Raw genomic sequence first — 25,492 nt, 5'->3', positions numbered from 1 at the left:
CATAACTACAGTTTGCCATTCTTTCAAGTAAAAATAGTGTTCCAAGAAAAAAGTGACTAGTTTGCTAGTTCAGCTCACAGCTAAATCAAATAAGTTCTTTTCTCAACACAAATATCATACTTTGGTATGCAACAGAAATGTCTTATAACATCCTTCCCATTTTGTCACATGGAATATTAAAAAGATGTGCTCAAGGGTCAACATTAATAAAATTAACAATTTTTATTGTTTCACAAAAGGCATTCTTAAGTAAAACTGGCTTTTTTTTACTATAAATGTGTAGTGATGAAGAATATGATGATTATTATTGTAGTTTTGCCACTATCTTGACTCATGCTGCAGGGCAAGCAGTTTTATGCACACCTGTTTTTTGCACCATCAGTGTAACTGATGTTGACATTAGTTACTGTAGCAAATAAGAACTGATCATTATTATGAAACAGTTTCAACCTGGCAGACCTCCTGAAACACTTGAAGACCCCCTAAAGAATCCACAGGCCACACTTTGAGAACCACTCCTCTGGAAATACATATAAAATAGCAAAAGGAGATATATTTTCAGGGAAAAGAATTGGGTACTGTGAAATCAAGACTAGCAAGGGAGCCTTATTTTCCCCTATACATCTTTTTGTACCTTATAAATTTGGTACACTTTGTATGTATTACTTTTCATTAAAAAAAACTGTTTAGCCGGGCGCGGTGGCTCACGCCTGTAATCCTAGCACTTTGGGAGGCCGAGGCGGGCGGATTGCTCAAGGTCAGGAGTTCGAAACCAGCCTGAGCGAGACCCCGTCTCTACCAAAAATAGAAAGATATTAATTGACCAACTAAAAATATATATACAAAAAATTGACCGGGCATGGTGGCGCATGCCTGTAGTCCCAGCTACTCGGGAGGCTGAGGCAGGAGGATCGCTTGAGCCCAGGAGATTGAGGTTGCTGTGAGCGAGGCTGATGCCATGGCACTCACTCTAGCCTGGGCAACAAAGTGAGACTCTGTCTCAAAAAAAAAAAAAAAAAAAAAACTGTTTAAAATGGCCGGGTGCGGTAGCTCACGACTGTAATCCTAGCACTCTGGGAGGCCGAGGCGGGCAGATTGCTCGAGGTCAGGAGTTCGAAACGAGCCTGAGCAAGAGCAAGACCCCATCTCTACTATAAATAGAAAGAAATTAATTGGCCAACTAATATATAAAGAAAAAATTAGCTGGGCATGGTGGTGTATGCCTGTAGTCCCAGCTACTGGGGAGGCTGAGGCAGTAGGATCCGCTTGAGCCCAGGAGTTTGAGGTTGCTGTGAGCTAGGCTGATGCCACGGCACTCACTCTAGCCTGGGCAACAAAGCGAGACTCTATCTTAAAAAAATAAAAATAAAAAAATAAGTAAATACCCATGCACAAGTGAGAGAATGGCTGTAAAATATCCCAAGATGTAACAGTAACTAGGAAAGTGTGCTGTTGAGTTTTGATCATATATGAAAATTCTGTATTATAATTTTTATTTTTTATTTATTTTTTATTTTTTTTGAGACAGAGTCTCGCTTTGTTGCCCAGGGTAGAGTGAGTGCCGTGGCATCAGCCTAGCTCACAGCAACCTCAAACTCCTGGGCTGAACTGATCCTACTGCCTCAGCCTCCTGAGTAGCTGGGACTACAGGCATGTGCCACCATGCCTGGCTAATTTTTTGTATATATATTTTTAGTTGGTCAATTAGTTTCTATTTTTTTAGTAGAGACGGAGTCTCGCTCAGGCTGGTTTCAAACTCCTGACCTTGAGCAATCTGCCCTCCTCAGCCTCCCAGAGTGCTAGGATTACAGGCATGAGCCACCTCGCCCGGCCTGTATTATAATTTTTAAAATGCATTTAAAAAGCAATAATTTCTTTGAGACCAGAAAGTCTAATGACTTAGTAAAAAAAGTTAAAAGTATAAATAAACCTTAAGTAGTTTTTTTTAAGCAGTTTAAACAGTTAAACCCTATACACACACAAAGTAAAATAATTTTTTTTCTTCATTTCGTATGATCACAATGAAGACCATATCAGAACATAATTCAGGTCAGGCGCATGGCTCATGCCTGTAATCCTAGCACTCTGGGAGGCAGAGGTAGGAGGACTGCCTAAGCTCAGAAGTTCAAGAACAGCCTGAGCAGGAGCAACACCTTCTCTACTGAAAACAGAAAAATTAGCCAGGTATCCATCATGGCATGCCTGTAGTCACAGCTCCTCGGGAAGCTGAGGCAAGAGGGTCACTTGAGCCCAAGACTTTGAGGTTGCTGTGAGCTAGGCTGACACCAAGGCACTCTAACCTAGACAACAGAGCCAGACTCTGTCTAAAAAAAAAAAACAAAAAAAAAAAACAAAAAAAAAACATAATTCATTAGAAAAAGGAAGAATAACATAGCTGCTTTATGGTAAATATAAAAAGTTACTGAATCTTATGATTATTTCACAAATAAAACCTTCAGAGAAATATAATAAACCTACTATCAAAAACCTAATTTAAATTTAGTTTCTTAAAGGATATCATGATCTAAGAAAGAAGAGATTATTTCTATATATAAATAGATAACTCAAAACCAAATTAGATTCCCCACTAAAAGGAACCAAGGTTCCCTGGCTGATTCCACTACTGACACAGAAAAGATACAAGATGAGCTTGGAACATCTTGCTGTGCCAGAAAGAAAGGAAATACACAAAAAATTAATAAAGTTTTGTCAAAAAGAAACAAGCACCAGCATGGAGAGGCTCCCAATGAACAAATGTGGGACAACTTGAGCATCAAAATAAACAAAGGGAGTAATGGGTTATACCTCACTGAATAAAACAGAGAGTACATGATAATAGATAAAAGGATGTCTCTTCCTTGTAATAGAATGACTACTGGTGAAAGGAATGGAGAAGTTAGAAAGTAACCATTTTGTAACCACCAGGGTAAAGATCAGAATAGAAAATCATCAATGGATGCTTCATGGGGCTGAGGGTGGTGATTATAAGGAACAAAAAGATCTGATAAGGAGAAGAGTACCTGTAATATCTAAAGTTATCCCAACAGACTGCTTATCAGATGTAAGAGGAAAAATAACTGTACAGCGGAGAAACCAGACAACACCATAAACAGGTAATGAAAATTCACATCACTAATGAGGGGCAGACCAACAACATGAGCCTCCACATCACACCCTGAGAAGAATACAAAACTCCTGCCTAGGGATGCATAACCTGAATCCAATTATCAGGAAACACTAGACAAATCCAAATTGAGGAATATTCTATAAAATATATGGTTTGGATTCTTGAAAAACATTAATGCTAGAAAAGATAAAGAATAAGGCACTGTTCCAGCTTAAAGAAGACTAAAGAGACATGACAACTAAATGCAATTTGTGATCCTGGACTGGATCCTATGAGGAAAATGCTATAAAGGGACAAATATTATGGGGACAAATTAACAAAACTGGAAAATGAATTGTAGATTAAAGTATATAGATAGTATTATCAATGTTAAATTTCCTGAATTTTGGTAACTGTGCTGTGATAATTCAAGATAATACAACATACAGGAATATTTAGAGACAAATGGGCATAATGTATGCAATTTACTCTCAAATGATTCAGAGAGAGAAAACGAAAGAAAAAGCAAATGTGACAGAATGTTAAAAACTGGTGAATCTGCTATGCATGGTGGCTCATGTCAATGAATCCAGCAACTTGGAAGGCTGAGGCAGGAGTATCGCTTGAGGCCAGAAGTTCAAGACCAGCCTGGACAACAGAGTGAGACCCTGTCCCTAAAAAAAAAAAAAAAAAAAAAAAAAAACTTGAAAAAACATTAGCCAGTGTGATGGCATGCACTTGTAGTCCCAGTTACTCAGGAGGCTGAGGCAGGAGCATCACTTGAGCCCAGAAGTTCGAGTCTGCAATGAGCTATGACAGCACCACTGTGCTCCAGCATGGGCAACAGAGAGAGATCACCTCTCTCAAAAAAAAAAAAAAAAAAAAAAATTGGTGAATCTGAGTAATAGGTATTCAGGAGTTCTCAGTACTATTTTTTTAAAACTTTCTATAAGCATGAAATTATTTCAAAACAAAAAATTTCAGTAAAGGCAAATTGGGGGGTCAAAACATAATAAAAATGAATGATTTATTCTGCTGCCCTATGCATTCCCATATGAATAAAGGAAATGACTACAACAGTAATTACTCAGACTGACACATAGCTCTATATAGAATTCCTTAAATTTTCAATTCTCTAGAAAAAGAAAAAAATTTTTTATGTATCAAATCATGTAAATACTAAACTAAGATGCTGATCCTGTATACCCTCAGAACATAGAAATCTATGATTTTCATGTTAATCCAGTACACATTGAGGAACCCTCCCTTCCTCTAGCAAACCATGAGGCCCTCACAGCCAAGTCCTAAGATCTGTTCTTTATTGTAACACAAGCATGGACACAGTGCCTGAAATACAGCACTCATATTTGTTGAATAAATGCTGAATGTTTAGAAATGGAAAGAAAATTACTGCATTTTATCAAATATAAGAGGAAGAGGGGGAATGAGAGAAGACACCTAAATATGGTACTTCTACAAATTATTTTAAAATATTTTCGCCCTGGCACAGTGGCTCATGTCAAGGCAGGGTGGACTGTTTGAGCCCAGGAGTTCCAGACTAGCCTGAGCAAGAGCAAGACCCCATCTCCATGTAAAATAGAAAGAAATTGGATGGACATCTAAAAATATATTTAAAAAATTAGCTGGGCCTGGTGGCACATGCCTGTAGTCCCAGTATTCCAGAGGCTGAGGCAGGAGGATTGCTTGAGCCCAGGAGTTTGAGGTTGCTGTGAGCTAGGCTGACGTGTCACGGCACCGTAGGCTGGGCAACAGCCTACGGTGTCTCAAAAAAAAAAAAAAAAATTCTAAAATATGAACATTTTCAAATCTCACAAAAGCAAAGAACAGTATTATTCATATCCATGTACCCATCATTCCAACCCAACAATTATCAAGACTGTGCCATACTTGTTTCATCAATGTCATCGTCCCTATGCCACTTTTTTTGTGCTAAAGTATTTTAAACAAATACTACCATTTTTCTCCTTCATTCCTGAGTTTCCATCTCTAAAAAAATGGGCATTTTCTTACATAAACATAATGTCATTATCATCTCTAACAAAAATCACAATAATTCCTTGATATCATCTAATACCCATCCACATTCAGATTTACCCCAGTGTTTCAAAAATGGCTTTTCTACAATTTGAGTCAGGATTTAAACAAGGCTGACATATTACACTTAGTTATTACATATAAAATAATATTAATCTGTTTACATCATCTAACAGCAATTATGAAAAGCCTAACAGACAAACCAAATAATTAATCTACACTTGCAGATTCTCCAGAATCAATCCCAATCTAATGCATTTGCTGTTGCTGATGTCTGTAGCACTTTTTCTCCAGATTGTCACTATGGTTGGTTTTTTTTTCTAACCATTGAAATAACAAATTAAATTATCATCTCTAAAAAGAGGCCTCCCCTAACCACTCAATCCATAGGAGAAGCCCATTTCTTCATATCACCACTACTTGAAATTATTCTATTTATCATGTTCCCCCTCCAACAGAGTATCTGCTCCATGAAGGCACCTCTAAAATGTAAACTCAGCTAAGTATTTGTTTCTAAACAATTATAATTCCTTCCTCATGTAATGGTATAAATTCAGTACCTGTAGAAACCTGGGTCAGCTGTAACCAAAAATCTGTGGGATGTAGGAAAAGAAAGAACAGAAGTATAAGACATTCAAATTTAATTGTGGACTTTTATGGAACAATAATTATAGGTTTCTGAAATAAAAATGAATTATTCAGGATGATTAAAAAAATGTTACCAGGAGCAATAGATTCATTTTTAGTACCATCTGAGTTTGTAAACCTTCAGTAACTTCTATAATGCCGTATTAATATTACCTAGAACAACAAACATGGCTTCATCATAGGTTTTATGCATACATATGTGCATAAATGTGTATCATAAAGGCATTTATACTCTCAGAATAGCACTTCTTCCTGGAGATTCAACTATAACTAATACAGTAATGAATACCAAAAACCTAACTGAAAATATGATCCAAATTTAAATTTAGGACCTAGAGAAAACCAGAGTAATCTATTCTACACTTTTTATTTAAATAGAGATCCGAATGGGGGGGGGAACATTAAAAATAAACTCACATAACTGAGCAGCACCTAAGTGGACACATAGGTACTACAGTAATAGGGTATTGGGCAGGTGGGAGGGGGCGGGTATATACATACATAATGAGTGAGATGTGCACCATCTGGGGGATGGTCATGCTGGAGACTCAGACTTGTGGGGGGAGGGGAGGAAAGGGCATTTATTGAAACCTTAAAATCTGTACCCCCATAATATGCCGAAATAAAATAAAATTAAATTAAAATAAACTCACAGATCTAGATGTATAGCAAGCAAAGCTAGATCTAAAATCCAGATCTCCTTTCTCTAGTTCCACACTCTTTGCTAAGATAATGTCACTCACAGAATGTTAATGTCAAGTTATAACATATTTTAATTATCATCATTTTTAGGAGTGTCACCTTTTTTCCTACTGAAATCTTAGCCGGCAGGGGGAGAAAAAGTCTAAGAAGGGCACAATCATATCTTACATAAAGCATGATACAGAAACCCCTCTTTAACCAAAAATGAGAAGAAAAAAGAACCATCTAAAAACCTAAACAGTTAGATTCAATGGATTTTGTATTCTACATTTTAAATTCTAAAGTAAAATAACTATTTAGGAGTATTTGCTAAACAACTATTTCTTAGCTTTATACAAGTTGCTGTTCTCTTATTTTAAAAATCAGTAGTTATCTCTCAATTACTTGTAGAAATGGAGTACCAAAATGAAATTCATCAAGATGTAAACCTCAGCTATAATGCATTTTCACAAAAATAAAATTATTTTGGTTATACCTTTCTTCAAAAACCAAATCTAGGCCTGGCATGGTGGCTCACGCCTGTAATACTAGCGCTCTGGGAGGCCTAGTGGGCGGATTGCTCGAGGTCAGGAGTTCAAAACCAGCCTGAGCAAGAGCGAAACCCCGCCTCTACTAAAAACAGAAAGAAATTAACTGGACAACTAAAAATATATATACAAAAAATTAGCAGGGCATGGTGGCACATGCCTGTAGTCCCAGCTACTCGGGAGGCTGAGGCAGAAGAATTGCTTGAGCCCAGGAGTTTGAGGTTGCTGTGAGCTAGGCTGACAGCCATGGCACTCACTCCAGCCTGGGCACAAAGTGAAACTGTTTCAAAAAAAAAAAAAAAAACAACCAAATCTATTTATAGTGAAATAACTAAAAAACAAATGACCTAGAGACATCAAACAAAAGGAAGAAAGGAAAAAGGAAAAAAGTGACAGAAGGACCCACACACATGATATAGCACCCATGATAAACAAGAAGAGACTCTACTCTTCCCATTTTTTCCTACAATATTGTGGAGACCAATTTATGATCACCCTCACCAATTCTTAGACTACTACTGTGAATCTTAGGTAGCAAACAAATGAGGAGAGAGATGATAAAGTAAATTTGTCCAAGGTTACACAGCAAGACAGTGACAAAAGTAAAATAATTCAAGGCTTTAAAAAAAAACAAAGCATCAATCTAAGATTCTTTTCAGAGTAAAAGGGTTTCCTTCATATCCCATCAGTTTTACCTCACAAATGTAACTAACAGCTACTGTTTAGTATGAAAAATACAGTGTATAATGACATGAAAATTTTTACTAAAAACATTTAGTAACAAATTATCAAAATGTAGCACTTCACCCTAGAAGGTCAGTAAAAGCAGCATTACAGAACTTCTATGTACAGTAATTTCAAAATCACATTCTAGCATTTGTAAGCAATAACACACACACACACACACACACACACACACACACAAAATGGGAAAGGAGATGGACCCTTGGTTTATCGTTTTTCCCAGTCTGTTCTTTTTGGTTTTAGAGCTCCCTAAAATAAGAAAATTAAAGGTAAAATGCCAAATGAAATAAGTCAGGTTTTGAAGCTGAATTAAGTCAGATCCAAAAGCTATAAGAACTCCTATAAAATGAAGTCCGTCAGCTGGCATCTGACCATTTTAAGAGAGTTCTAAAAATCACACCACACATAAATCAGAAAAACAGGAAAGCTTACCACAATACAATGAAGTCAACCCACACCACAAACATGAACAAATTAAACGAATGCTCCATTAATGAACTTTGAAATGATAGAGTAACATAAAAAGAAAAACAAAAAGAATTAAAAATAATATATATAAAAAAAATAAACGAATGCTCTATACTTCCTGGTATTTTTTTTGAGTGTTAAAACTTACACTTGCGTTAGGAGATATCTGTAAATAGCTACTGTAACCTGTTTGAGAACTACTGTAACAAATCTCTTATTTCGGCAGTACGGAACAGATACTTCCGCTACAGCACTGACTGGCAAATGATCTAAGGACGATAATAAAAAAAATATATACATATATATATATATATATATCAAGCTTCTTCTTTAATGGCCAGGAAAGCCAACTCCATACAAAATCTGACGCGCCCGTGCCTCTGCTGTTCCGCGGACTACATTTCCTTGATCGCAGGAGGCAACTCCCTAACCGTCAGGGCTGACTTAGCGCCCTCCGACTCCCCGGGTCCCGGGCGCCTCCGTCTCTCCATTGTCAAATCGCGCTCCCACGCCCCAGCCCTCAGCCCCCATCCCAGGACTCTCCAGGGAGACAAGAAAACAGGGGCAGAAACCCTCTCACCCACACTCCCTTACTGTGGGCTGTGGGTGTGTCGGCGGACGAATGCTTCGCCCCAGTACGATCAAATCTTCAGCGGAGACGCAGACCCCAGGTCCCCACGGAGCCGGCGACAACCGGCCGGTGGCCGACCCCAGCCTTCCGCGGCCGCAGCCCTTCCTCTTTCTCCCCTCCAGGCCAGCCCCTCCCCCGTTGCGCGCACGCGCGGCCGCCAATGGATCCCCTCCCCCCCGGTTCCCCTCACCTTAATCATTAGCCACCCTCTTCCCAGGGTCCGGGAACCGCAGACCCAGGAAAGGAAGACGGGAAACGCAAGGGGTGAGAAGGGCACGTCGAGAGCCAGCGAACGGCGCCTCAGATCTCGGCCTAACAGGCCCCTAGAGTCAAGAGGAGCGTCTGTCACCGCCACCAAAACTGTACGTGCGGCAGCGCCTGGACTCGGCCCAGCTAACACGGCTTGGGTTCAGAATGCCTCATTCGGCCCCACAGGAACTCGTTCTCTGAAGCCGCGGGCGTTTCTGCGCTGCGCACACCAGACACTTCGCCGCCGTAGCCGCGACTGCCGCTGCTCTCCTGCCGCCGCCGCCGCCGCCGCCTAACCAATCCCTCCCCTACTGAGCGAGCACGACACTTCGAGGCTTTACGACAGTTCGGAAAGTGAGAGCGCAGCAGCGTTCACGCCTCCATTACCATCTGTTTGTTTCTGCGCTTGCTCAGATTCCCGTCTCACTGCCCCGCCCCCTCGTCCCCGGCCCTCCCCCTTTGTACTCGTTTTATCAGTCTGTTGGCGAGACCGCACGGTGTCACAAAGCTCATTATTTCCTTTTCTTTGGTGATTATGCGTTCAATATTCAAGCAGAATCCTGACTACGTCTTGGTTAATTTTGTTGTAACCAAAAATTACAACTAGCCACAGAATGATTGACTATACTTACGGCACACTTGAACAAAAACATGGTTTTTAGTTAGTGTCTTTCACAGCAAATGATACCCAGATCTTACGCGCTAATGACATAAAGATCGCACCTCGTCGTTAAGGTGATGTTGCTTCCGGAATCAGATCAAAAGTGGTAATAGCTATCCCGCGAACTCTGGCTGTATAATCGCATAAGCCTTCTTAGTCAATGATTTTATAAAAATAAGTAGATAGCAAATGCTTCATTATAAGCATTAAGAGGGTGTAGAGGAGAGAGAATGGGCTTAGAGTTGCTTTCAAAACACCGCTGATGCCAATTAACAGCTGTCTGATTTATTAGACCCTTACAAATCTCAGTTTCCTCCTTTATAAATTGTGATAATATTCTTTGCCTCAAAAGGTACTTGTGAGATTAAATGAGACAGTTTATATAATGCTCTGAACATTACTTAGCAAATAACTGTTGAGTAAACATTAATCCCTCCCTTTGACATCAACTCGTCTTAATATTCTTTTTGTTCAGTCTTGTTCTCCATATTGTTCAGTGAAGAAAATATCTTAAAATTACATAGTGAACAATTAAGGGTAGCAGATTGTGTGGGAACTGAAAGAGCATTGGACTAGGATTTTCTTCCTATTTTGTCACTCTAAGTATAGAATTTTGCCTGGACTATCTTATCTACTCCCATGGTTTTAATTATTACCTTATGACTTCACAAACCTATATTTCCAGTTCCAACCTTTTTTTAGCTCTTGGCCTGTGCTCTTCAATGAAGTAGACACCAACTGCATGTGGCTGTTGAGCACTTAAAATGTAGCTAGTAAAAATTGAGAAGTGTTATAAGTGAAAAATACACATCCAAAGTTACAATACAGAAAAAGGAAGATTGTAAAAAAAAATCTCAAAGCCTTTTAATATTGATTATATGTTGAAATAATATTTTGAGCTTATTGGGTTAAATCAGTGGTTTTCAAGCAGGATGATTTAGCAACATCCGGAGACATTGTTGGTTGTCACAAGTCAGGGAGGAGGGGCCTGGCTACTGGCATCTAGTGTATAGAGTCCAGGGATGATGCTAAACATCCTATATGCACAGAATAGCCCTCCACAGCAAAAATTTCTCTGGCCCAAAATGTTAATAGTAAAGTTGAGAAAGCCTTGGGTTAAATAAAATATATTATTAAAATTAATTTCCCCTCTTTCTTTTTACCTTAATATGGCTACTAAAAATTAAAATTATATTTTTAGCTTGCATTATATTTCCATTGTACATAGACATCTCTAACATATCATGTCCAAAATAAATAAATTGTATTTATACCTGATCCATCTTAATCTTCATGTCTCAGTCAATAGCACCAGTCAACCAAATTAATAGAAGGGATTTCTTGTCTTTTCGAGACCAGTTTGAGGTGTCTAATATTTATCCAAAGTGGAGATTCCAGTAAGCTGTTGTGTTTGGCTGTTGGATATATGGGTCTGGAGCTCAGGAAAGCAATCTGGGGTAGAGATTTGGATTCATTGACTTTTTAATGATAGCTGAAGCAATAATTTTGGTGAGGTAACCCAAAGTATAAGTGAGAAGAGATAGATACCTGGAGAAGTTCAAAATTTTAAGAGTTGAAGACTAAAAAGAAGTTCCAGAAAGAAAAAAAACAAAACAAGAAATACAGGTAGCATGCTAAAGGAGAAAAGAGTTTCAACAGTGAAGTGGGTGATCAAGGATACCAAATGTCCATTACTTTGGTAATAAGGAGATCTGTAAACATGAACATTTTCAATAACTGCCTTATATTGTTTAGAACAAAGGTTCTCAACTACCGGCGATTTTGACCCCCAGAGGTTGACAAAATCTGGAGATATTTTTGATTTTCACAACTGGTGAAATGCTACCGATAACTAGTGGGTAAAGACTATAGATGCTGCTGAACATCCTACAATACACAGAATCCCCCCACTCACAACAAAGAATTATGTGGCCCTAAATGTCAACAATACCCCACTTGAGAAGTCCTGGCATACAAAAGATCAGTACCATTTCGTGAAATTGGAAGTAAATGGAAAGAGGGATATATATCTAGGCAAGATATGGAGCCAAGAAAGGGGGAGACTTGAATCCTGTTGATATACTGAAGGGAAAGAGCCAGGAAAGATAATGGAAATAAAGGGATGCTCAGTAGAGAAATAGTCTTGTGGAGGCAGTGGAAATGAGATTCAAAGTTGAGATGAAAGAATTAGCCTTGGATAGGGGAAGGATGCCCTTTCCACTGAAACAGGCCAGAGGGAAGAAGTGATTGTACATATGGAATGAGATTTGTTAGCTTCAGGGGGAAAATTGAGGTCAGGCTCACTGAATGACCTTGACTTCTCCATGAAACATGCCATAGGGCCATCTACTAAGATACAAGGTTTGCAAATGGCTGGGTAGAGAGTGATTAGAAGAGAGAGATTAAAAAATTAGAATAGGGGCGGCGCGGTGGCTCACCTATGTAATCCTAGCACTCTGGGAGGCGGAGGTGGGCGGATCACTCAAGGTCAGGAGATCTAGACCATCCTGAGCAAGAGGGAGACTCCATCTCTACTAGAAATAGAAAAAAATTAGCTGGACAACTAAAATTATATAGAAAAAATTAGCCAGGCATAGTGGTGCATGCTTGTAGTCCCAGGTACTTGAGAGGCTGAGGCAGGAGGATTGCTTGAGCCCAGGAGCTTGAGGCTTCCGTGAGCTACGCTGATGCCACGACACTCTAGCCCGGACAACAGAGTGAGAATCAGACTCAAAAAAAAAAAAAAAAAAAAATCAGAATAGTCACTAACATAATGGCCGAGAGAACAACAAATTGAAGCTCAGAGCAGAAAATGGGTTGAGATTGAGAGGACAGGTGCTGAGAGGTTGTATTTAGAGGAATAATGGTAGATTATAGGGTGGGAGACAGCTCTTGCCTGAATTACATACAGCAGTTTCCTTATTTCTATGCTTCTGCTCCCACCACCATCACCACGTCACGCCCAACTCAACCTTGAACCACAATCAGAATATAGCACAAACTGATTGGGACACTAAATTGCTTAAAATCCTTCAATGACCCTCCATCACCTTCAGGTTACAATCCTAAATCCTTAGCATGGCAAATAAAGCCCTTCAAAATCTAGATTCTCCAGTGCCACTTCACACCACCCCTGGTCACCATCTACCCCCTGGCCCCTGCTTAGACTTCAGTGAGATTCTCAAACTTCTTGAAGTTCTCCAGAAAAAAAAAAATGCATTCTTCTACCACAACCCTCAACTAGCTGCCTGAAAGCTAACAAACCTAATTCAATTTGTAAAATCACTTCTTCCCCCTCACCTGTTTCAGTGCTAGGGGTATCCATTCTCCAATCCAAGGCTAATTTTTACATGTGAGCCTTGATTCTGATTTCAGCCTCCACAGGAATTTTTCCTCCCCTGAGCATCCGTATATTGCCATTATCTTTCCCCTCTTTTTCACTTGCTCTTTCTTTTTTTTTTTTTTTTTGAGACAGAGTCTCACTTTGTTGCCCAGGCTAGAGTGAGTGCCCTGGCGTCAGCCTAGCTCACAGCAACCTCAAACTCCTGGGCTCCAGTGATCCTTCTGCCTCAGCCTCCCGGGTAGCTGGGACTACAGGCATGCGCCACCATGCCTGGCTAATTTTTTATATATATATATCAGTTGGCCAATTAATTTCTTTCTATTTATAGTAGAGACGGGGTCTCGCTCTTGCTCAGGCTGGTTTTGAACTCCTGACCTTGAGCAATCCGCCCGCCTCGGCCTCCCAAGAGCTAGGATTACAGGCGTGAGCCACAGCGCCCGGCCTACTTGCTCTTTCTATTCAGCATACCAACAGGATTCAAGTCTCCCCCTTTCTTGGCTCCATATCCTGCTAGATATGTGTCTCTCTTTTTCCAACTCCCTGCCTTTGCACCTACTGTTCCTTCTGTCTCAAAATACCCCCTCCTCCATACTTCTCACCCATGCTTTACCTGCTTAGCAAACTCTTATCCATTCTTTCAAGCTTTCCTCCACTAAGCACTTCCTTATCTCTCTCCCCACCCCCTGAAAGAGAGTTAATAATCACTTTCATTTTTGTACCCTCTTCAATCTTTGTCTATACTTCTAGATATTATAATTATTTCTATACATGCCAGTCTGTTTCCAAACTCAAGAATTAAAGAAAAAGGTTTTCTCTCTTTAGTAGAAAAATAGCATTCAATGAATATTTATTAAATTGTACTGAATAAAGAGTTTGAGGTTCTAGTCTCAATTTTGCCACATGAAACCATAAATCTTTAATTTGATTACTTGAAATCTCTGAAAATTAATTTTGCTCACTTGTGGAAAGATCAGAGTTATCAATATATACTCCAAACAAAATTCTACTTCCTGGCCGGGTGCGGTGGCTCACGCCTGTAATCTTAGCTCTCTGGGAGGCTGAGGCGGGTGGATCCTTTGAGTTCAGGAGTTCGAGACCAACCTGAGCAAGAGCGAGACCCCCGTCTCTACTATAAATAGAAAGAAATTAATTGGCCAACTAATATATATATAAAAAAAAAATTAGCCGGGCATGGTGGCACATGCCTGTAGTCCCAGCTACTCAAGAGGCTGAGGCAGGAGGATCGCTTGAGCCCAGGAGTTTGAGGTTGCTGTGAGCTAGGCTGATGCCAGGGCACTCACTCTAGCCTGGGCAACAAAGCGAGACTCTGTCTCAAAAAAAAAATAAATAAAAAAAATTCTACTTCCTGAAACTGCAGCAAAATAATATGTACCAAATTAGTCTGTATACATGTGCCAGCCATGTCTCACTATCTGCTAGGCAGGAATTTGAGTTTAGTCTAAAGGTGGAAATAGCTAGATTAATGAGTTACTGCAATAAATGGGAAAAAGAAAAATTTCTACAAATTACCAAAGTCAGAAAAACTGGTAAGCCCATCATCCATTGCATACTTCACAATTGTATGAAGTTTGCAAGTGAGAGTAACTAATTATGTGGTCAGGTTTGTAAGCTCTTTAGAAGAAAATGAAGCAAAGTTAGAAGATTTAATGAAGTGAGATAGGGAAATCTTGGGAACTTATTGAAAATACTTACTGAACTATTTCCTCAGATGAAAAGCTTTGGAAAGAATTAAAAGGATCTCAGAGATGCACTAGTCAGAACACTTAATAATTTACAACATTTTACTTTCTTACTGATGCACCAAGATAGCACTGGAACTTGAAATTAAAAGGAAAATGCTGGCTGGGCAAGGTGACACACACCTGTAATCCCAATGCTTGAGAAGGCTGAGGCAGGAGGATCACTTGAGCACAGGAATTTGAGGTCGCAGTGAGCTATGATGACACCACTGTATACTAGCCTGGGCAGCAGAGCAAGGTCTTGTCTCAAAAATAAAAATTAAAAAATTAAAAAATGCTATAGATTCCATAACTGTTGATTTAGTTGAGGTAGTGCAGCTCCTCATTAAAGTTTTGTATATATAATGTGATTTCAGCTTACATGATTGCAAATGGAGACAGTATTTAGTTTAAAGATTATACACAGCCATAAAAAGCAATGAAATAATGTCATTTGCAGCAACTCAAATGGAACTGGAGACCATAATCCAAAGTGAAGTATCTCAAGAATGGAAAAACAAACATTGTGTGTTCTCACTAATAAGTGGGAGCTCAACGATGGGTACACATGAGCACAAAGAGATGTAAAGAACACTGGAAATCAGGAAGTGGGGAGGTTGGGAGGAGATCTGAGGGATTAAAAACTCATCTGTTGGGTACAATGAACAGTATTCTGGTGATAGGCACACCAAAAGCCCTGACTTAAGTGTTACGCAATGTGTCCATGTAACTAAAACATTGGTACCCACTTAATATTTTTAAATCAAAAATAAATGAAAAATAAGGCTGGGCGCGGTGGCTCACGCCTGTAATCCTAGCTCTCTGGGAGGCCGAGGCGGGCGGATTGCTCAAGGTCAGGAGTTCAAAACCAGCCTGAGCAAGAGGGAGACCCCGTCTCTACTATAAATAGAAAGAAATTAATTGGCCAACTGATATATATATAAAAAATTAGCCGGGCATGGTGGCGCATGCCTGTAGTCCCAGCTACTCGGGAGGCTGAGGCAGAAGGATCGCTCGAGCCCAGGAGTTTGAGGTTGCTGTGAGCTAGGCTGATGCCACGGCACTCACTCTAGCCTGGACAACAAAGCGAGACTCTGTTTCAAAAAAAATAAAAATAAAAAAAAAATAAATGAAAAATATATTTTTAAATGAAAATATAAATAAAAATTTAAAATAAAGATTATGCAGTACTCTAATAGTACTGCATAATCTTTATTATACATATATATAGAGACAGAGACAAAGAAAAGATAGTCATTAAACACAGCTCTTATTTCCTATTATAATTTTGATGGGTATTTATCAAATACCCATCTAAATGCCCGGCTAAATTTTTTCTGTATATATTTTTAGTTGGTAAATTAATTTCTATTTATAGTAGAGACAGGGTCTTGCTCTTGCTCAGGCTGGTTTGGAACTCCTGACCTCGAGCAATCTGCCCGCCTCGGCCTCCCAGAGTGCTAGGATTACAGGCTTTGAGCCACGGGGCCTGGCCAAAAAAGAAAAAAGAAAATTTCTGATTGTCTTTGGAATTTAACCTTCAAGATAAATTTGATTTATCAATGACTAATAATGTCTGTGGCTCATTTTATGAAACACTGAAATAACATAAGTTATGAACAAACAAGGGGATATAAAATGCCTGGAATTTTGCAGATAAGCATTTGAAATTTCAAGCATTTAAATCTGAAATATTTCTGGTTGTCAGGCCAAATTCTGAGCATGTGCAAAGCCATCTTGTTCTGTGAAAGTATATTTTTAAAATAAAACTGTAGAAAAATAAAAGAAAGGCCAGGAGCAGTGGCTCACGCCTGTAATCCTAACACTCTGGGAGGCCAAAGAGGGAGGGTCGCTTAAGGTCAGGAGTTTGAAACCAGCCTGAGCAATGGCAAGACCCCATCTCTACTATAAATAGAAAGAAATAAATTGGCCAACTAAAAATATATAGAAAAAATTAGCTGGGCATGGTGGCTCATGCCTGTAGTCCCAGCTACTCGGGAGGCTGAGGCAGAAGGATTGCATGAGCCCAGGAGTTTAAGGTTGCTGTGAGCTAACCTGATGCCATGGCACTCCAGGCCAGGCAACAGAGTGAGACTCTGTCTGAAAAAAAAAGAAGAAAAAGAAAAGAGAAAGCCACCATCCACCATTGGTGATGTAAGTCAAGAATCACAACTGAGGAGTCTCAACTGGTTGACAATCATTCTCAGAAATAGTTTAGTCTTTTAATTACCAGTATTTTCATACACTTGGTCAAAGTTAGTCATGGATTTTATAAAAAGTATCAAAGGTCAATCCCTTGGGAGGGGGAAAGTCATAGATTAATGACTGAACATTTTCATTAAGTTGCTTTAACTCTTTTGGAATGCTTTTGCAATGCTGTTTTATTTTTTCTTTTTGAGACAAAGTCTCGCTTTGTTGCCCAAGCAAGAGTGAGTGCCATGGCGTTAGCCTAGCTCACAGCAACCTCAAACTCCTGGGCTCAAGCAATCCTGCTGCCTCAGCCTCCCTCCTAAGTAGCTGAGACTACAGGCATGCACCACCATGCCTGGATAATTTTTTTCATATATATTAGTTGGCCAATTAATTTCTTTCTATTTATAGTAGAGATGGGGGTCTCACTCTTGCTCAGGCTGGTTTTGAACTCCAGACCTTGAGCAATCACCTGCCTCAGCCTCCCAGAGTGCTAGGATTACAGGCTTGAGCCACCGCGCCCGGCCTGCAATACTGTTTTTTAAATCTATAATTTCTAAAGTGATTGTCTTTGATGTCAATAAAAAAATACACAAGTTTTTGATCATTAAAAAATTAGGCTGGAGGCCGGGCGCGGTGGCTCACGCCTGTAATCCTAGCACTTTGGGAGGCCGAGGCGGGCGGATTGCTCAAGGTCAGGAGTTCGAAACCAGCCTGAGCGAGACCCCGTCTCTACCAAAAATAGAAATAAATTAATTGACCAACTAAAAATATATATACAAAAAATTAGCCGGGCATGGTGGCGCATGCCTGTAGTCCCAGCTACTCGGGAGGCTGAGGCAGTAGGATCGCTGAGCCCCGGAGATTGAGGTTGCTGTGAGCCAGGCTGACGCCACGGCACTCACTCTAGCCTGGGCAACAAAGTGAGACTCTGTCTCAAAAAAAAAAAAAAAAAAATTAGGCTGGGCCAGGAGGCGTGGCTCACCATGTAATCCTAGCACTCTGGGAGGCCAAGGAGAGAAGATAGCTCACGGTCGGGAGTTCAAAACCAGCCTGAGCAAGAGCAAGACCCCTGTCTCTACTAAAAAATAAAAAGAAATTAATTAGCCAAGTAAAAATATATAGAAAAAGTTAGCTGGGCATGGTGGCGCATGCCTGTAATCCCAGCTACTTAGGAGGCTGAGGCAGAAGGATTACTTGAGCCCAGGAGTCTGAGGTGGCTGTGAGCTAGGCTGATGCCACAGCACTCTACCCCAGGCAACCGAGTGAGACCCTGTCTTAAAAAAAAAAAAAAAAAAAATTTAGGCTGGATAATTTCCAAAGCCCTTTAGAGTTCTAACATTTTATGTTTTCCTTCAGGCCTAATTAGATTAATGTGAACTCTCTCAGTATTATAATTTCAAGTGTGATTTACATACTGGTTAATTATTTGCAAATTCAGAATAGGAAGTAAAGATGCTTCTATGAATTTCCTTGTTACAGATCATGCAAAGTGTTCCAAAAATACCAAAAGTTTCTCTAAACTACATTAGTATTAGTTTAGTAGCATGAATTGTATCTTCACTATGATAAAGTATAGCATAATTTTGGGTTACAGGATTACAGAGACTGTGTTTTGTTTAATTTAAAGATTACACTAGCACTCTGGGAGTCCTAGGCAGGTGGATGGTTTGAGCTCCGGAGTTCGAGACCAACCTGAGCAAGAGCAAGACCCGGTCTCTACCAAAAAAAAAAAAAACAAAGAAATTAATTTGGCTGGACTCGGTGGCTCACGCCTGTAATCCTAGCTCTCTGGGAGGCCAAGGCGGGCAGATTGCTCGAGATCAGGAGTTCGAAACCAGCCTGAGCAAGAGCTAGACCCCCTCTCTACTATAAATAGAAAGAAATTAATTGGCCAACTAATATGTATAGAAAAAAATTAGTCGGGCATGGTGGCTCATGCCTGTAGTCCCAGCTGTTTGGGAGGCTCAGGCAGCAGGATTGCTTGAGCCCAGGAATTTGAGGTTGCTGTGAGCTAGGCTGACACCATGGCATTCACTCTAGCCTGGGCAACAAAGTGAGACTCTGTCTGAAAAAAAAAAAAAAGAAGAAGAAGAAGTGAATTGGACAGCTAAAACTATACAGAAAAAATTAGCTGGGCATGGTGGCACATACCTGTAGTCCCAGCTACTTGAGAGGCTGAGGCAGGTGGATTGCTTGAGCCCAGGAGTTTGAGGTTGCTGTGAGCTAGGCTGACAGCATGGCACACTAGCCTGGGCAACAAAGTGAGACTCTCTCTCAAAATAAAATAAAATAAAGGTTACATAGTATATTTTACTCAGGAGGCTGAGATAGGAAGATTCCTTGAGCCCAGGAGAGCTATGATGATGCCACTGCACTCTAGTCCAGGCATCAGAGCAAGACTTTGTCTCAAAAAAAAAATCTTAATTTTGAAATTTGCTTAAATGTTTTTAAATTCTGAAAATATCTCTCGATTACATTTAATAATCATTAACTCTGAAATCTTATTTATTTGAATGAAACAGATAAGTAAAATCTTTCTACTTTGAACCCTTCAAACACTAATTTAGGCTTGAGTTAAACTAGGAAAGAGTGCCACCTACTGAATCAAAATTACTTAAACATCTCAACATTAAGGTCATCTTGCAAAACATGTAAAGCTCTAGCATTTTCCTCAAAGATGTACATTTAAGAGGATCTTCATATAGCAAATATTATTTTATTCAACTAAATTTTCCTTTCTGGCAGAAGATAGACTGGCCACGTGTATTTGTCATACCCAACAAATGATAAAGGAATTAAAAGGGTACAAACCCCAAAGAAGAAAATGAGAGCAGATCATCGTCAAACAAGTTATTCCACCAAATATCTGGAAGATAAAAATCGGAGAACTAGTGATTGTTATAGCAGAGTGAAAAGGCCACACCACAAACTACTATCAAAGGTTGCACCAATGAGCAAGCTACTATGCCTTTCAAAATGCAAGAGAGGCTAGGGGCACAGGCTAACGGCAGGGGAGTCCAGGAGTAAAACTTAGAAATGAAACAGGAAGAGATAAACTGTTAGTCTTTATGTAGCATACTCAAGCCTCTCCACATCTTTCTTCACCCATAAAGAATATATGGCATCTAGGCCGGGCTCAGTGGCTCACGCCTGTAATCCTAGCACTCTGGGCGGATTGCTCGAGGTCAGGAGTTCGAAACCAGCCTGAGCAAGAGGGAGACCCCGTCTCTACTATAAATAGAGAGAAATTAATTGGCCAACTCATACATATAGAAAAAATTAGCTGGGCATGGTGGCGCATGCTTGTAGTCCCAGCTACTTGGGAGGCTGAGACAGAAGGATTGCTTGAACCCAGGAGTTTGAGGTTGCTGTGAGCTAGGCTAATGCCTCAGCACTCACTCTAGCCTGGGCAACAAAGCAAGACTCTGTCTCAAAAAAAAAAAAAAGAATATATGGTATCTAGGCCTCTGGGTCCTAGGCTAAAAACAGGGGAAGGGAGTTCTGTAATGAAACAGATTGAAGTAGTTCAGGAGAACTTGAGAAGCTGCTGTGAGAAGCAGCAATAAATACTTCACATTTTAGGATGTATAGGCTCCACCTGCCCACACCTGCCTGGCAGTAGATAGCACCCTTCTACACAGACACTTAGTTGTTTTACTACATCATTTAAAAAAATTCATTGACAACCAAAAAATACCAGATATTTGAGGAAAACTTGTAACATGAAAGAGACCAAGATAAATATATTTTAAATGACCATGGAGAATGGTGATAATTCAACAAACAGAAGGGGGAAAATATTTTAAACCCTCTAATATACTCGGAAATTCAAAATGATACTGCAGTCTTATAACAAGAAAAGGATGTTGTGAAAAAAAGCAAGAAAGAATGTTTAAATATTAAAATTATGATTCTGAAATTAAAATTCAATAGAAGGGTTAAAAGATAAGAGCAAGAAAATCTTCCAGCATAGAAGACAAAAAGGAAAAGAAATATGAAAGAAAACATAAGAAATACAGAGTACTAAAACCTAGAGGTAAAATATCTAATAGAAGCCAGGTATGGTGGTGTGCACCTATAGTGCCAGCTACTCAGGAGGCTGAGGCAGGAGGATCTCTTAAACCCAGGAGTTTGAGTCCAGCCTGGGAGACATAGTGAGATGCCCAACTCAGAAAAAAAGGAAGGAAAGGGAAAGGGAAAGGGAAAGGGAAGGAAAGGAAAGGAAAGGAAAGGAAAGGAAAGGAAAGGAAAGGAAAGGAAAGGAAAGGAAAGGAAAGGAAGAAATTACAAGTTCCTGAAAGGGAGAACAAAGAAAATAGAAGAAATTATGAAAGAAAGAACAAGAAAGTTCCCAGAACTGAAAAAGAGAGTTCTAAAATTCTAAAATTGTGTATTCATTCACCTGTTGTTAGACACTCAGTTGTTTCCATCTTTTGACTATTGTGAATGATAAGCATTCGTGTACAGGTGTCTGTTTGAGTCCCTGTTTTCATTTCTTTTGGGTAGATACCTAGGAACAGAATTGCTAGGTCAAATGATAATTCCATGACTAACTTTAGTGGCTATGCCACTTTACATTGCCATCAGCAATGTATGAGGGTTTCAATTTCTTCATATCCTCATCAACTCTTGTTATTGTCTGTCTTAGTCATCCTAGTGGGTATGAAGTGGCATCTCATTCTCTCTTTTTTCTTTTTAATCTTTTTTTTTTCTTTTTTTGAGACAGAGTCTCGCTCTGTTGCCCAGGCTAGAGTACCATGGCATTAGGCTAGCTCACAGCAACCTCAAACTCCTGGGCTCAAGCCATCCTCCTGCCTCAGCCGCCTGAGTAGCTGGGACTACAGGCATGCGCCACCATGCCCAGCTAATTTTTTCTATATATTTTTAGTTGGTCAATTAATTTCTTTCTATTTATAGTAGAGACGGGGTCTCCCTCTTGCTCAGGCTGGTCTCCAACTCCTGACCTTGAGCTATCCTCCCACCTCGGCCTCCCATAGTGCTAGAGTTATAGGCATGAGCCATCACGCCTGGCCCATTGTGGCTATACTCTCTTGTACTCTTTCAGTGATTATCTTAGAAATGACCACAATCATCCTTACTCATCAAAATTTAGAATTATACCCTTTACTGTCTTCCCAGGCAAGAATCTATAAATGGCTTAACAATATTTACCAAATACATCCCCCAACAAACATAGTACTCATGATATATATATATATATATATATATATATATATATATATATATATATATTTTATTTCGGCATATTATGGGGGTACAGATTTTAAGGTTTCAATAAATGCCCATTTCCCCCGCTCCCCCCACAAGTCTGAGTCTCCATCATGACCATCCCCTAGATGGTGCACATCTCACTCATTATATATGTATATACCCGCCCCCCTCCCCCCTCCCACCTGCCCAATACCCTATTACTGTAGTACCTATGTGACCACTTAGGTGCTGTTCAGTTAATACCAATTTGCTGGTGAGTATATGTGGTGCTTGTTTTTCCATTCTGTACTCATGATATTTTTTGTCATGTATTGTAATTCTGTTACATTTAAGTCCTACAAGACATTATTTTTGTTTTTCACCCCCTATTTTACCAGTCAATTTGATTTAGATTTATCCTCATGATTATAACTTTGTTTGGTTTTCATAGCTTTTTGCATCTCTGATCTTTCATGCCAGATTATTTTCTTTCCATTTGAAAAACAATCTATGGAATATCTTTAGTGATTACCTGCTATTGGCAATGTCTTTTTTATTTTTTGTAAAGATATAAATTTGCCTTCATTAATGAATTATTTCTAGAGTGGCAGTTATTTCCTCGCTGTACCTTGAAGATATTTCACTGTCTTCTGAAGCCCTTGTTGTCATTGAGAAGGCAGTGGAGAGTTTAACTGTAGCTTCTAAATTAACCCGCCTTTTTACTGGCTACTTTAAGACTTTTCATTTTGTCTTGATTACCAAAGTTTCCTTTTGATGTATTTAGTTGAGCATTTATTTTTATTTATTATGCTTGGGCTTTCTTTTTTTTTCAAGACAGAGTCTCGACCAGTCGCAGTGGCTCATGCCTGTAATCCTAGTTCTCTGGGAGGCCGAGGCGGGCGGATTGCTCAAGGTCAGGAGTTCAAAACCAGCCTGAGCAATAGCGAGACCCGTCTCTACTATAAATAGAAAGAAATTAATTGGCCAACTAATATATATAGAAAAAATTAGCCAGGCATGATGGTGCATGCCTGTAGTCCTAGCTCTCGGGAGGCTGAGGGAGGAGGATCACTTGAGCCCAGGAGATTGAGGTTGCTGTGAGCTAGGCTGATGCCACAGCACTCACTCTAGCCTGGGTAACAGAGTGAGACTCTGTCTCAAAAAAAAAAAAAAAAAAAAAGACAGAGTCTCACTTTATAACCCAGTCTAGAGTGAGTGCCGTGGCGTCAGCCTAGCTCACAGCAACCTCAATCTCCTGGGCTCAAGCGATCCTCCTGCCTCAGCCTGCTGAATAGCTGGAACTACAGGTATGTGCCACCATGACTGGGTAATTTTTCTATTTTTAGTAGAGACAGGGTCTCACTGTTGCTCAGGCTAGTCTCGAACTCCTGAGTTCAATCGATCCTCACGGGTCAGCGTCCCAGAGTGCTAGGATTACAGGCGTGAGCCACCCTGCCAACCTCTGCTTGGGCTTTGTAGGGCTTTCTGAATCAGTGGATTATCAACTATCATCTCTTCAAAATTTTGCCTCACATCCATTCTTTCTCTTTTTCTTCTGGAAGTTGAAATACACATGTTAGATCTTCTCATTGTAATTAGTATATTAATATTTCTTATCCCTCATACTGTATTACCTATTTTTTAATTCTTCCTTGCTTCATTCTGGATAGGTTCTTCTAAATTTTTTTCATTCACCGAATTCTCTATTTGTGACTAATCTACTAACCCAATTTTTAAAAATTTGGTGTCATACTCTTTTGCTTCTGGAATTCTTTCCCCCAAATCTGCTATGGCACTTATTTATAGTTCACAGTCCCTGCTGAAATTTTCAAGCTTGATTTTTGTCCCCTAAACATAGTAATCACGGTTGTTTTTTTAAAGTCTTTGTCTGTAATTTCGATTTCTAGAGTCGCTGTGAATCTTTTTCTGTTATTTGCTTTTCCGGCTGGTTCTGACTCATGGCTTTTTGTGTCTTTGTGTGCCTCTTTATCTTTAGCTGTAGTCAGGACATTGTGCTTGAAATATTATTTATAGAAATCATCTGAGATGTGTTATGATGTTCACTTTGTATACACCAGGTACTCAAGGCAGTCAGCAGTGCAGGACCAAGGTGTGTGGTTTGCTGTACTATCACATGGATGTGAAGGTAAACCATAATCCAAATTCTTTCTCCTAGAGGACAGGCCTTCATGGCCCTGCCCAAAGCTTGGAATGGGTCACCATCCTCTATTCCTTCAGCCCAGGGAGGCTTCTAAAAGTACAGCCTAGGCTGGGTATGGTGGCTCAGGCCTGTAATCCTACCACTCTGGGAGGCCAAGGCCGGCGGATCACTCAAGGTCAGGAGTTTGAGACCAGCCTGAGCAAGAGGGAGACCCCCGTCTCTACTAAAAATAGAAAGAAATTAATTGGCCAACTAAAAAATATATATATATAGAAAAAATTAGCCAGGCATGGTGGCGCTATGCCTGTAGTCCCAGCTACTGGGGAGGCTGAGGCAGAAGGATTGCTTGAGCCCAGGAGTTTGAGGTTGCTGTGAGCTAGGCTGATGCCATGGCACTCGAGCCGGGGCAACAAGAGTGAGACTCTGTCTCAAAAAAAAAAAAAAAGAAAAAGAAATATTTGTCTCAAAAGCCAAAATGTCATCCAGTATACTACATTATATTTCGTTGTCTTGTCTGTCTCTTTAGGTTCCTCTTCATGATGGTAGTTTCTCAAACTTTCCTTGTTTTTGATGGGCTTGACAGTTTCGAGGAGTACTGGTCAGAAAAAAAGTTTTCTTATGAAGATCTCTCCTTAGGATCTCACTTTACTTACAAACCATGAAGAATATCTCAAAGAAAAGAAGGAGGACCATGCGTGCTTAAGGACCCTAGATGGCCTTCTCTGTAAAGCATCGACACGTTGCTGTGCATCTTTGAAGCAAAGAGATCTACAACCTGCATGTGGAGCTTTCAGACTCCTCAGCCTTCTCTATGCATGAGAAGAAAATTCTTTTTGCTGAACAGAAATGAGCATGCAGAATCCATAAGGAACGTGCTGCCGATACCATTTGTTTGAGACAAACAAAACGCAGCTCTAGTTGGTCAGTTACTGGCAATTTTGCTAATTGTGGGCTTCCAGGTGAAAAAGATTATACAACATGATTGCAGGGAAATTGTGACTCTGAACAGTACTCTGTCATCCAATGCCGTGGAAGCTGCTGTGTGCTCAGGTCC

The 25,492-nt window shown here is 39.9% G+C and overlaps 1 protein-coding gene and 1 long non-coding RNA gene across 7 annotated transcripts in view; one reads left to right on the top strand and one right to left on the bottom strand.

Annotated features, from left to right (window-relative positions):
• The window catches only part of RNF111 (ring finger protein 111), a 94,393-nt gene extending 84,956 nt beyond the window's left edge, over positions 1–9,437 (bottom strand). For 5 of the 6 annotated variants that reach the window (XM_012783016.3, XM_012783021.3, XM_012783022.3 and 2 more), the window contains exon 1: positions 9,072–9,437. The gene's annotated coding sequence lies outside the window, so the exon portion shown is untranslated. Of the gene's footprint in view, positions 1–8,844; positions 9,052–9,071 lie in introns of those variants that run through there. The other variant, XM_076004424.1, reaches the window with a different exon arrangement.
• Positions 9,438–9,577: 140 nt separating this feature from the next.
• On the top strand, positions 9,578–25,278 carry LOC105881386 (uncharacterized). Its single transcript, XR_002223388.2, has 3 exons — positions 9,578–9,865; positions 24,356–24,423; positions 24,965–25,278. It is a non-coding gene; the product is annotated as an uncharacterized LOC105881386 (long non-coding RNA).
• The last annotated feature ends 214 nt before the right edge of the window (positions 25,279–25,492 follow it).

This window comes from Microcebus murinus, chromosome 6, assembly GCF_040939455.1.
Source record: "Microcebus murinus isolate Inina chromosome 6, M.murinus_Inina_mat1.0, whole genome shotgun sequence".
Taxonomy (NCBI): domain Eukaryota; kingdom Metazoa; phylum Chordata; class Mammalia; order Primates; family Cheirogaleidae; genus Microcebus; species Microcebus murinus.
Note: the sequence above shows the minus strand (reverse complement) of the source record. Positions and strands in the feature narration are given on the sequence as shown.